Raw genomic sequence first — 13435 nt, 5'->3', positions numbered from 1 at the left:
AGAATTACATACATAGAAGTCCAACATGGTAATAGATAATTCGGCCTAACCAGTCTGTGTTAGTGATTATCTCAACATGAGAAATCTTAAGCCCATGTGCCTGTATCCTTTTTAGCCCCCTATCCTTCAACCGTTTATCTAACTTATTCTTGAATGCTGACATGATCTCTGCTTCAGTCACTAACTCCAGTCGTGCGCTCCACAGCCTAACAACTCTCTACATAAAAATATTTCTCCTGGTGTCTGTCGTAAACCTTTTATATCTATGTCTCACATCTCATTCTTATATCTCATTCTAAAATGATACACAGTAGTCCAACTGTAGTCTTACTAAGATTTTATATAAAATTATGTGTAGATTATAAATAGATTCACCATTACATCTTGATTTTTATATTCTGTGCTGCTTGGCAAAAAACCCAGTGTTCCACTAGCTTTTTTATGGTCATATCTACTTGATGTGCTACATTTAATAAGAACATAAGAACATAATAAATAGGAGCAGGAGTAGGCCATTTAGCCCCTCGAGCCATTCAGTAAGATCATGGCTGATCTGAGCGTGGACTCAGCTCCACTTACCCGCCCGCTCCCCATAACCGTTTACTCCCTTATCGCTCAAAAATATGTCCATCTCCACCTTCAATATATTCAATGACCCAGCCTCCACAGCTCTTTGGGGCAGAGAATTCCATAGATTTACAACGCTCTGAGAGAAGAAATTTCTCCTCGTCTCAGTTTTAAATGGGCGGTCTCTTACTCTAAGACTATGTCCCCTAGTTTTATTTTCCCCTATGAGTGGAAATATCCTCTTTGTATCCATCTTGTCGAGCCCCCTCATTATCTTATAAGTTTCAATAAGATCACCTCTCATTCTTCTGAACTCCAATGTGTATAGGCCCAATCTACTCAACCTATCCTCATAAGTCAACCACCTCATCTCCGGAATCAACCTAGTGAACCTTCTCTGAACAGCCTCCAATGCAAGTATATCCTTCCTTAAATACAGAGATCAAAACTCTACACAGTACTCTAGGTGTGGCCTCACCAATACTGTGTACAGTTGTAGCAGGATTTCTCTGCTTTTATACTCTATCCCCCTTGCAATAAAGGCCAACATTCCATTTGCCTTCCTGGTTACTTGCTGTACCTGCATAAGGATCCCAGGTCTCTCTGTACTGCAGCACTTTGCATTTTTTCTCCATTTAAATTATAATTTGCTTTCCTTTTATTTCTGCCAAAGTGGATAACCTCTCATAATGCCTGGTAAAACTGAAACCCCTAATCCCTTTACTCTTCCACATTATCGAGTCTTCCCATTTTCAAAGTAAAATTTTTACCTTTTTTTTACCAAAAAGAATCATCTCACATTTACTGACATTGAATTCTATTTGCCACCTTTTTGTCCATTCCACCAGCTTATCAATATTCTCTTGTCGCTTCCTTTTGCTTCTCAGGATTATTTTTTATTCCTCCTACTTTTGTATCATCGATTAAGTCGATGGGTTAGAACCTCCACTTTTGAGCTTATCGCCCAAAACTGGGCGTTATTTCCGGCGTGGGCGTTAAAAAAGGGTTTTCAGATCGCCGGCTTCTCGCCCATTCTCAAAACACCTAAGTTTACATATTTGAAAATGGGCGTTACTGCGAGCGATATCAAATGGGTGGTAACGTAAAATTTTTCTGACCTTCTGCTGTAAAGTGTGGCTGTCCTTAGCAACAGCATGGCAACGCTCGATTCCCGCAATTCAGGAGGCCAAGAGTCATCATGACATGTGCAGAAGAGGAGACAGAGAGAGAGGGAGCTCAGAGGCACTGAAAGCATGTGTGACTGTGGTGTGTGCTTGTTTGGCTGTTGTGGGAGGAACGACGGAGATTCACCAGCAGCAAAAAGCCTACTAAGCACCAAGCACATAGTTGGCACCAAGTTTTTGTCCAATAAATAAGACATAACATGGAAGTGATGGAGAAGGCCCTGGAGTTGGTAGTCAGGAACACTGGTGGCAGAGGGCTCCCGGAGCGCGGCACTGCACCCCAAGGTGCCGCACCCCCATTGCCAACCACACAGGAGAGCCAGCAGCAACATCTTGCATCTGGCTCGTAGCACGCTCCCACCTCAGGACCATCTTCTCCCATATCCGTCCAAGCAGCGATTCAGCCATCACCCACCACACACCCGCGCCCCCACCCCCCCCCAATGAAGCATCACCTGAGGCCCTCCTTGGCCAGGCGGCTTGGAGTCAGAAGGGTAAGGGGAAGGGGTAGAGGTGGGAAGGAGAAGTGTGGGGAGGTGGGGAGAGGAGGGTTGGTTTGTACAGAAATACTGATGATTTCAGACTAATGTTCGGTTTAAATGTTTTTTATTTAACAAAACCTTGCAGCACATTGGCTCAGATAGCTGCAGCATTACACGCTGGTGATTCCTTAACATCAAAGAGTTTAATCACACTTAACTTCAATCAACTTAAACTTCAACTGTCACCAAGGTGATGCCAACTATTGATGTATGACCTGCACACCCAGCAGTGTGTCAGCCTTGTAAATAACATCAACGTTCTTTCAGGCAAAGTGATTATTGATGAGCTCCTGACATAAGGCTCTTGCAGCTATCATGCCACCACGGGCCCTTTCATGCGGTCTACAGGGGCCGGGGACATGGCTTCAGTGTCAGCCTGATTGTCTGGCCCGATGTCAGCATCCGCCTCCCCATCCTCCTCTTCCTCTCTCTGGTGAGGTGGACTGTCAGACTCATCAGGCAATTCTTGTCCCTCCTGATAGCCAAGTTGTGCAGCATGGAGCACACCACCATGAATTGCGTTATCTGCTCAGGGTGGTATTGGAGCTCGCCTCCTGAATGGTCCAGGCATCTAAAGCGCTGCTTCAGTACCCCAATGGTTTTCTCCACGATATTGCGAGTTGCTCTGTGGCTCTCATTGTATCGCCTTTCGGCCTCGGTGTGGGTGTCATGCAGGAGGGTCATCAGCCAGATGGCGAGGCCATATCCTTTGTCCCCAAGCATCCAGCATTGACCTTGTAGCTCATTGTTAAACAAGTCAGATACAGTGCTCCCACACAGGATGTGCGCATCATGGATGCTGCCCGGAAATTGAGCATTCACTGCCAGTATAATTTGCTGATGGTCGGCATCCAGGTGGACATTCAGGGCATGGAATTCCTTGTGGTTCCTGAAAACCTCTGCATCCTGAAAAGGTGCCCGCATCGCGATGTGTGTACAGTCTATTGCTCCCTGCACCTTGGGGAAGTTTGCAATTCTGGAGAAACCTCGAGCCCTCTCACTCTGTGCCTCCCTGATCATATGGAAGCTGATCAAGTCCCTCCTGCATGTGTACAGGGCTTCAGTGACCTGTCTAATGCAGCGATGTGTGGCATGCTGAGAAAGTCCGCAAATGTCGCTAGTTGTGGCCTGAAAAGAACCCGAGGCTTGGAACGACAATGTCGCAGTGACTTTGACCTCGACGGACAGTGCAGTTCTGATGGTGCTGGCAGGCTGCAGATCTGCCCTTATCAGCTGGCATACCTCAGTGATAACCTCTGTGGAAGCGCAGTCTCCCGGCAGGTGGTGTCGGGCAAGTCGAGGTAAGAATGCTTTTCCTTGTACTTGCGGGAGGTGGGGTGTAACATCTGATCCTCCTCGTCTGGGTGTCACGTCTTACATTGGGCACATAATGCAGTGGAGCATTCTTTCGATGATCTCGAGTCTGCTGCATGTAATTGGTTACCAAGAGAGGGTGAGAAAGGACAGGCCCCATTGCAGTAGCTCTCTGTTTTCCACCGATTGCACACAAACAAAGAATTTCCTGACGAACACATCTCCTCAATTCCAATCAGTCACAGAATGGTCAAGATGTTTTAGAGATGTTCACATCAACTCCAGCAACCTGCAGAGTACATCTGAACTCCACCGAGGTTGAAACACAGCAGCCTTTTAAAGGATGCGACATGTGATCTACAACATGGCGTCCATAACGCTGTGATTCGTTCCGGTTAGTTCCACTTTTTGTGGGCGTTTTTTTGAGCGAGCGATATTGTGGACGAAATGTGTGTGAGATGGTGAAATTGACGATGGGCGATCTCCATGACCGCTAGTTTGGGTAAATATGTTCTTTACGACAAAAACCAGTCAGCGGGCATTAATATTGAATCTCGGTATTAAACCAGTGCGGAAAGAAATGCTGGGTGATATTATGGCCATTGAGTTCGCCCATCCTGCTGATTCCACCCCAAAAAAGTGGGCGGGCAGTAATATTTTTTCCCGGCGTTAACCACATGGGGAAAGTAACACTCGATGATAAGTTTCAGAAAAATTCCCGCCAGTTTCCATTTTGTGCCAAAATGGTCAATATATCGGCGTTATTCGTCATTTCAGCTGTAAAATGGGCATTAAGTGAGCGTTAAGCAGGCAAAAAAAATGGAGGTTCTAGCCCTATATCGTCCTGTGACATCATTATGTTTAACTCCCCCAGTTCATTTCTCACACTCTGAGCATTGTAACACATGCACCTTATTTCTTTTGTTTTTGTTCGTATTTTAATGTTACTTCTTTTCCCTTGAGTTCTTTGTCAAAGATAACACCTTCTAGCTTTATTTCCATCTGTTCCCTGCTTATAACTGGTTAATTTGACTTTCGCCCCCTGTACTCATCATAAGTTAAATTCTTCTGATTCCCCTGTAAGTGTGGTTAAGCTACCCTCACCAAATTAGAGTTGAAAAGGGGAAAAAGAGCAGTGTTAAAATAGGAACAAGAAAAGATTAAGTGCCTTTATTACATTGCCTGGAGTGTGAGAAATTAAATGATGGAATTGAAAGCAATTGTATCACAGGAAGATAGTAAAAGAGAACATCTTTCTTATGCATAAATTTAGGGGGGGTGGAGGGGGAATTGTGTAACGTTCCGTTTGGGGGCGGTATCAATTGTGAGCGGGAAGTTCCTGCACCAGGCATGGAGGTTCCGCCCCGCTTGCAATATCGGTGTTACCGCCCAGAGAGCGCAAAATAACACGCTCCACTTCTTGTGTAGGGCACGGGCGGGGCAGGAGCACAGGGAGAGGGGAGCAGTGCTATGTGCTGGGACACATAGCATTGCGGTGTAGGTGGGACCCTGCTCTTCATTAAAGGGGAGGGACAAGCTGGCGACTCTGCGGGCACCAACCTGGACCATCGGGGAATGTAGCGCCATGCCATCAACCCAGCGCTCAAGTGGAGTGCCGGGCTGCCAGATCACGACACGGACCACGCATTGAAGGATGCAACAGGCCGCAAAACATAAGTCAGTCAATTTCTATTTTCACGGCGGACATCTCCCTTTTAACTTGCACTCTGCGAGCGGGCTGCAGTCCGATACATGCCCCCTGAAACTGTCGCTATCATCGCCCAGCTCAAAACAGGTCACTGCGCATGGTGAAGATGTCATCATCATCGCCACTAAAGTCCCCAGGGGTGCTAACGTGAGCTGCAAATTACTCCAATTTCACACTCTTAAGCTTTCTCAGATGCTGGCTGATACTTCTCACTGATTCAATGCATGTTGTAAGTGTATAGAAATAGGAGGATAGAGCAGATTAATGCGTGGTTGGAGAGATGGTACAGGAGTGAGGGCTTTAGATTCCTTGGACATTGGGACTGTTTCTGGGAGAGGTGGGACCAGTACAGGCCGGACGGGTTTACAGCTCAACAGAGCCAGGACCAATGTCATCGTGTGGGGGTGGGGGTTGCTGATACTGTTGGGGGGGGGGGGGGGGGTGTTAAACTAATTTGACAGGGGGATGGGCATCAGGATGTGGCAGTAGAAAGGAGAAACAAGGTGCACAAAGGATAGGGAAAGACAGATAGCACTCGAGTAAGAAATAGTACGCTATTAGGTGGGGTCAGACTAATGAGAATGCAGGAAGATCTAAGATAGGTTCACAATACATGTTGCAGAAAGCAAAATTCAAAGAACCCCCACTGTGTTTGAGCTCATTTGAAAGGAAATTTAATTTGGGACTATCTACCGAAAAGTTTGGAACTCTAAAGTGCTTATGGAAGAAACTATGAACTTTAATAGAATTATGAACTTTTACAAGACAAATTCAAGCCTGTGGGCGGACCTAGGGAACAAAAGAAGCCTACTTGATTATTGGAACTGTCTGGGTGTGAGGACTGAGTTAACCTGTCTGGAAGAATGAGTATTTGGAAATCTTCCTCCACAAGAGACATTACCATCACAGTATCATCCAGAGATAGTTCCCCATCAACATGGGTCTGGACAAACAATTTCAGCATATACATCACAAAGAGGCCCAATCCAGCCTGTATGCGAAAGACTAAGCACAAACGGACATTGCAATTACCAAACTAATATTTCCATCAGGAAACAGTTTTTCGAACATCAATCCACCCAAGACATATCGACTTTAACGAGCCCGACAAAATATTACAAAGGATTGTGAACAGTTTGGGCGGCAAGATTAGAATACTGAAATCGTATAACTGGCCACTGTTTTCAACAGAGGTTGGAGAGAGAGAGGAGATAGAGAGAGAGAGAGAGGAGAGAGAGAGGGGGGAGAGATGGTTGCTACTATCTCATAAGACAAGGAGAGAAACCAACGTGACAGTTGTAAAACTAACTTCTCCAGCCTCGAAGTCTTGAAGTCCTGAAGGAAGGAAGAACATCACCATCTACCATTAACTATCAGCATAAGTCCCTGCCTGCCCTGGAGCCTAACCTAGCTAGAATTAGGTATTGGGAGGTGGGAGGTATAATTTTACTGCAACCCCCTTTGAATGTGTAGTGTATGGTACTTTATTAGAGTGATTATAAGTTTGACCTTGTACCTTTCCTTGTATTGTTCTTTATTAGAGTGATTGTATGTTTGGCCTTTTATTTTCTTACCAGAGCAGTAAGCCTGTATTATCTTGACTGAAATAAAATAAAAGTTCTTTGCATCAAACCAGCGTTCTCTGCACTTTTGTCACACCTCCCAAATAAATCCAGAGTACAGAACCCAAGGGAGTGGGAGCGATTCGAAACCACTCAAGTTGGTCAGAAGGGAACCTGACCCCCTCATAGAGACCACACACAACCACCACCCCCCTTACAAAATGGTGACCACGGCAGGACCCTGGTACACGGGGTGTGAAGTGGAGTGCGCTGGTTTGGGGCAAAGAACCAAAATGGAAGAGAGGAATTCCTCCTATTGTATAAGAAAGTGAATGTAACTAAGGGTGCTTAGTCTGTTGCGCGCTGAGCACCCAGCTGACGCTGCAGCCCAGTGGACAGCAAGTAAAGATCACAAAGAAGCAGTAGAGAAAGCAATTTGTTTGGTCTGTCGACAGCGACAGGTCCAACTGCGAGACAGAATGAATGAAACATTACAGGCAGAGTTATGGGAATGCGCAGAGAACTATCAGGAAAGGGTTATGTCAGAAGAAAGATTATCAGGAGAACTCCGTAGGCGAAAACAGGAAAGGACCCAAATAATGGAAAGGTTTAAAAACAGTCAGGACTATTTTCAATGTCAGGTTACCGAGGCCAAAAGTAATGAAAAGTCACTGAGGGAGGAAAGCACTCGCCTCACCCTACAAGTAAAAGAGCTCCAGGAAAGATTAAAAGATGTGCAAGCAGCGTATAAAGTAGCGAGCACTAATGGAGACCACAGTCCCTGCCAGCAACAAATTAAAAGTTTAAACCTTGCTCTGTCCAAGGCAAAAGGCATGTATGCCCAATAAGCCTGGGTACGCCCCAGGTAAACCTGGAAGAGAAGGAGGAAACTAGCTGGCCACCACCTGGGGCACCGGTGACTACACTGGTTCAGCAGCAGGAGGGGCAAATCAGTTGCGGGGCGGACAGAGATAGTGAACCACCACCACCTGTAGCACCGTGTTTCAGCTCGGCTTGGCCGTAGGGAAGAGAGGTGTCATGTATCTTACGTTATTATATATAACTGTATCCCAACATGCTATACATGACTGTAATAAGATATGACCTGTAACCACCAGCATACCTTACCACCAGGGGTGCATTTGCAAGAGACAGGTATATAAGCACAGGTCTCAGGCAAGTGCGGCATTCCAGAGCTGTGAAATAAAAGGTGCAGGTCCAGAGTGACCTTGACTTCACTACATGCCTCGTGTGAATCTGTACTGAGGGGCAGGACTTTACAGTGGCGACGGGTTGCGGGATTACAGAATCCACAGAATAGCGAACAACGGATCAGATGAAAAGTACAATGCGGGAGAAACTTGGGAGGACTTTATAGAGAGGCTCCAGCAAAGCTTTGTAACCAAAGACTGGTTAGGCGACGATACGGCAGATAAGAGAAGAGCCCATCTCTTGACCAGCTGTGGCTCGAACACATACGCTTTAATGAAGGATCTGTTGGCACCTGAGAAACAAGCAAGCAAGTCGTTTGAAGAATTGAGCACACTGGTAAAAGACCACCTGAAGCCAGCGAGCAGCCGACACATGGCCAGACACAGGTTCTACAACTACAGACGCTGTGTGGGCGAGAGCATACCCGACTTCGTGGCGGAACTTCGGAGGTTGGCTAGTTTATGTGAGTTCTCCAATGAACTGAGGAGAGAAATGCTGAGAGACTTTTTCATTGAAGGAATAGGCCACGCAGGCATATTTCGAAAGCTCATAGAGATCAAGAACCTGACCTGCACTGGTTGCACAGACATTCTTGGTCGGGGAAGAAGAGACGAGATTGATTTACAATGCAGGTACGACAACTAACGAAATAATGGAACAAGGAGTTCACAGCATTAGAAAAGCTGCTACCCCCACACACAGACAAAACGGCAGAACAGGCTTTCGACAGCGGGCATGGGCAACAGAAGCCATCAAGGGCCACAGGAACTGCCATTCACACCTCATCAACCCACAATGCGAGCAATCAACTACAAACTGAGAGAAGCTCAAGAGAGACCAGCCAGATGCAGCTCATTCTTTGCAAGCAGTCTGTGCTGGAGGTGTGGGGGTGGGCACTCGTCAAGGGAATGTGGATTTCAGCAGGCTGTTTGCAGGAACTTTGAATATACAGGGCATTTGGCCCGCATGTGCAAAAAAACAGCAGCTCGGCTGGTATACGAATCGGATGGGTCGGAAAGCGGACCAGAAGACGATGGGGACAGTACCCGGGACACCGATGTACAGCGGGTCAACACGATCAATGGCCGCTGCTCCTACGACAGGACACCTCCTATAATGATAAGGGTCCTACTCAACGGGATATCTGTCAACATGGAGCTGGATACAGAAGCGAGTCAATCTCTCATGGGTGCTCAACAATTTGAACAACTGTGGCCGCATAAAAGAGACAGACCAAAACTCACAAGGGTCGACACCAAACTAAGGACCTTTACCAAAGAAATTGTACGAGTCCTCGGCAGCACCATGCTCTCTGTCACACACAAAGGGACAGTGAACCGACTTCCCCTGTGGACTGTCCCCGGAGACCCCTCAGCACTGCTGGGGAGAAGCTGGCTGGCAAAACTAAACTGGAAATGGGATGATGTCCACGACATGTCATTAGAGGAACAGACTTCCTGCTCAACAGTTATAAAGTGATTTGAACATCTCTTTCAGCCAGGTGTGGGCACTTTCAAAGGGGCCAAAGTCAAAATCTACATCACACAGGATGCTAGACCGGTCCATCACAAGGCCAGAGCTGTACCCTATGTGAGGAGGGAAAAGATTGAACACGAACTAGACAGACTTCTGCGGGAAGACATGATATCACCTGTGGAATTTTATGACTGGGCAAGTCCCATCGTCCCAGTCATGAAGCCTGATGGATCCGTACGAATCTGTGGGGACTACAAATCTACCATAAACAGAGTCTCCCTACAGGACCAGTACCCGCTGCCCAGAGCGGAGGACTTATTTGCCACATTGGCTGGAGGTAAACTTTTCTCAAAATTAGACCTCACATCTGCATATATGATGCAAGAATTGACCGAGGAATCCAAGCTACTCACCACCATCAACACACATCGAGGCCTTTTCATGTACAATCGATGCCCATTCGGCATCAGGTCGGCAGCTGCCATATTCCAGCGCAACATGGAGAGTCTGCTCAAGTCCATCCCGGGGACGGTTGTATTTCAAGACGACATACTTATCACGGGCAGAGACACTGACTCCCATCTCCGTAATTTGGAGGCAGTACTAAAGCGGTTGGATCGGGTAGGCCTACGAGTCAAGAAATCCAAGAGCCTGTTTCTCGCACCCGAGGTTGAATTTTTGGGCAGAAGGATTGCCGCTGATGGAATCCGCCCAACAGAGTCCAAAACAGAAGCAATTCGCCTGGCACCCAGGCCCCGGAATGTCTCAGAACTGCGTGCCTTTCTCGGGCTACTCAATTACTTTGGGAACTTTATGCAGAACTTAAGCACGCTGCTGGAGTCTCTCCACGTGCTACTCAGCAAGGGGTGCGATTGGTTTTGGGGGGACATCCAGGAACGTGCCTTCAATAAGGCACGCAACCTTCTGTGTTCCAACAGTGTTTTGACTTTCTTTGACCCAGGTAAAAAGCTAGTTCTCACATGCGATGCGTCAGCGTAAGGGGTCGGGTGCGTTTTGCAACATGTCAATAGTGCGGGCAAATTACAACCCATAGCTTATGCCTCCAGGTCACTTTCGCGGGCGGAGCGCGGGTACGGAATGGTAGAGAAGGAGGTGCTCACGTGCGTGTACGGTGTCAAAAAGATGCACCAATAGCTTTTCGGGGCCAAGTTCGCGTTAGAAACCGACCACAAGCCCCTCACGTCCCTCCTATCCGAGAGCAAGGCAATAAACGCCAACGCCTCGGCACGAATTTAACGGTGGCACTCATGCTGGCGTCCTACGACTATACCATAAGGTACAGACAACTGTGCCGATGCGCTCAGCAGGCTACCACTAGCGATCACGGAAGGGTCTGACGAACAGGACTGTGAGATAGTCATGGCAATCAATGCCTTTGAGTCCATAGGTTCGCCCATGATGGCTCACCAAATCAGAGACTGGACGGCCAGCGACCCCACGTTATCCTTAGTAAAAAGATGTTCCCAACCGGTGACTGGGCAGAGGCTCGCGATGCCTGCCCTGAGGAATTAAAACCCTTTCACAGGCGCATGCATGAGCTATCACTACAAGCAGACTGCCTGATGTGGGGCAGCTGAGTAGTCATGCCTCTGCGAGGCAGAGAGGCATTTGTCCGGGAGCTCCACCGTGAGCACCCGGAGATCGTTCTCATGAAGGCCATAGCCAGATCCCACGTCTGGTGGCCTGGTACTGACGCGGACTTGGAGCTCTGCTTCCGAAAGTGCACCATTTGTGCCCAACTCAGCAATGCTCCCAGGGAGGCTCCACTGAGCCCCTGGCCCTGGCCTACCAAACCGTGGTTGTGGGTGCACGTAGACTGTGCAGGCCCATTCATGGGCAAAATGTTCCTCGTAGTTGTAGATGCATTTTCAAAGTGGATCGAATGCACCATTTTAAACTCGAGTACAACCTCCACCACTGTGGAGAGCCTCGCAACCATGTTTGCAATGCATGGAATCCCTGACATATTAGTCAGTGACAATGGTCCATGCTTCACCAGCGCAGTATTCCAAGACTTTATAATTGACCACGGCATAAATCACGTCAAGACGGCACCATTGAAGCCGGCCTCCAACGGCCAGGCGGAGAGAGCAGTGCAAATCATTAAACAAGGCATGCTTAAAATCCAAGGGGTCCCACGCTGGAGGGTCGCCTGTCGTGACTGCTGTTGGCATACAGATCTCGTCCGCACTCACTGACTGGGATCCCCCCCGCGCAACTGTTGATGAAAAGGACTTTAAAAACAAGGCTCTCATTCATCCTCCCAGACATGCACGAAAACGTTGAGGCAAAGCGCCGTAAGCTGACTGAGTACCATGACAGAAATTCGAGAGGGAGATGGAATGAGATAGGGGACAAAGTGTTTGTACTAAACTATGGCAGGGGTCCCAAATGGCTTGCAGAGACGGTAACAGGCAAGGAAGGAAACAGACTACTGGTCGTACAAATGGACAATGGCAAAACCTACCGGAGGCATGTAGACCAAGTCAAAAGCAGATTTACCAACAGCACTGCGGAACCAGAGGCAGACTACAATGTGGAACTCACACCACACCTGGTGGACAGACAGAGGGAACAACCTGAGGAAAGGGCAATCCCAACAGACAGCCCAGGCGAGTCAACAACAATCACACCAATCGAAACAGACAGCCCAGGCGAGATACCAGCAACCACACCAAAAGAAAAACAGACACCAAGGCAAATAACTGAACCACAACTCAGATGCTCCACGTGAGATCGTAGACCACCTGAGAGACTGAACTTATAAAGACAATAAGACCTTGGGGGAGGGTGATGTCATGTATCTTACATTATTATATATAACTGTATCCTAACATGCTATACATGACTGTGATAAGATATGACCTGTAACCACCAGCATACCTTGCCACCAGGGGTGCACTTGCAAGAGACAGATATATAAGCACAGGTCTCCAGAGCTATGAAATAAAGGTGCAGGTCCAGAGTGTCCTTGACTTCACTACATGCCTCGTGTGAATCTGTACTGAGGGGACAGGACTTTACAAGAGGGAGGCGAGCCAGAACACGGAGAGGCAGAACCAGGGCCAATGTGCCCAGTCTGGCAACAGAAGTTTGCCCCGGCCACCCTTACCGGGGGTCCAGGGCCCCTGGAAAGTCAGTTTGTAGTCCCCCACACTCCCCACCAGCTTAGGGCTATGATAAGCCACCTGGGAAAGCTAACTCCAAAGGGAGACCCCTCGGTTCACTTTGTGGAAGTGGAACAGGCAGGGGATATTAATGGGTGCGATGATGCAGAAATGGCAAAGCTGCTTCTCCTATCTCTCGACAGAAAACTGTACCAGTGCCTCTCTACTGAGAGCAAAAGAGGACAGAAAACACTTGCTGCCGTCCAGAAAGACATTTTAGAAGCTATGGGTTGCAATGACGGGAGTCCTTTCTCTAGAGTAGAGAAAACGGTGTAGCTCACAGGAGAAACCTCACAGGCTTTCGCAGACCGACTGTGGCCGGTGTACAAAAGCGCCTGTAGTGGGGACATAGACAGGGATCACTTAAACCCGGATGAATTAACATACTGGCTCCAAAGCCAAGTAGCTAACAGTTTACCCAGAATAAGAACTAAGGCTGAGGCCTGGTTCGACCCCAGAGATCCCCAAGCCACAGAACAGGGAGTGCTTAGGCAACTGACCCGAGCTTACAGAAACAGCAGAGGGACAGAAGAGCACTCACAAAAGGGAAGGGTTCACGAAATCCGACCTAGCCAAGAGAAGAGGGAATGGCGCCATGAGGGGGGCAACCCCTCCGATACAAAACATACCTGCTTCGGGTGCGGAAAGAGTGGGCACTAGAGAAGGGATTGTAAAAATTCTT

Source organism: Pristiophorus japonicus, chromosome 3, assembly GCF_044704955.1.
Source record: "Pristiophorus japonicus isolate sPriJap1 chromosome 3, sPriJap1.hap1, whole genome shotgun sequence".
NCBI classification, from domain to species: domain Eukaryota; kingdom Metazoa; phylum Chordata; class Chondrichthyes; family Pristiophoridae; genus Pristiophorus; species Pristiophorus japonicus.
This window is presented reverse-complemented; position numbering follows the sequence as displayed.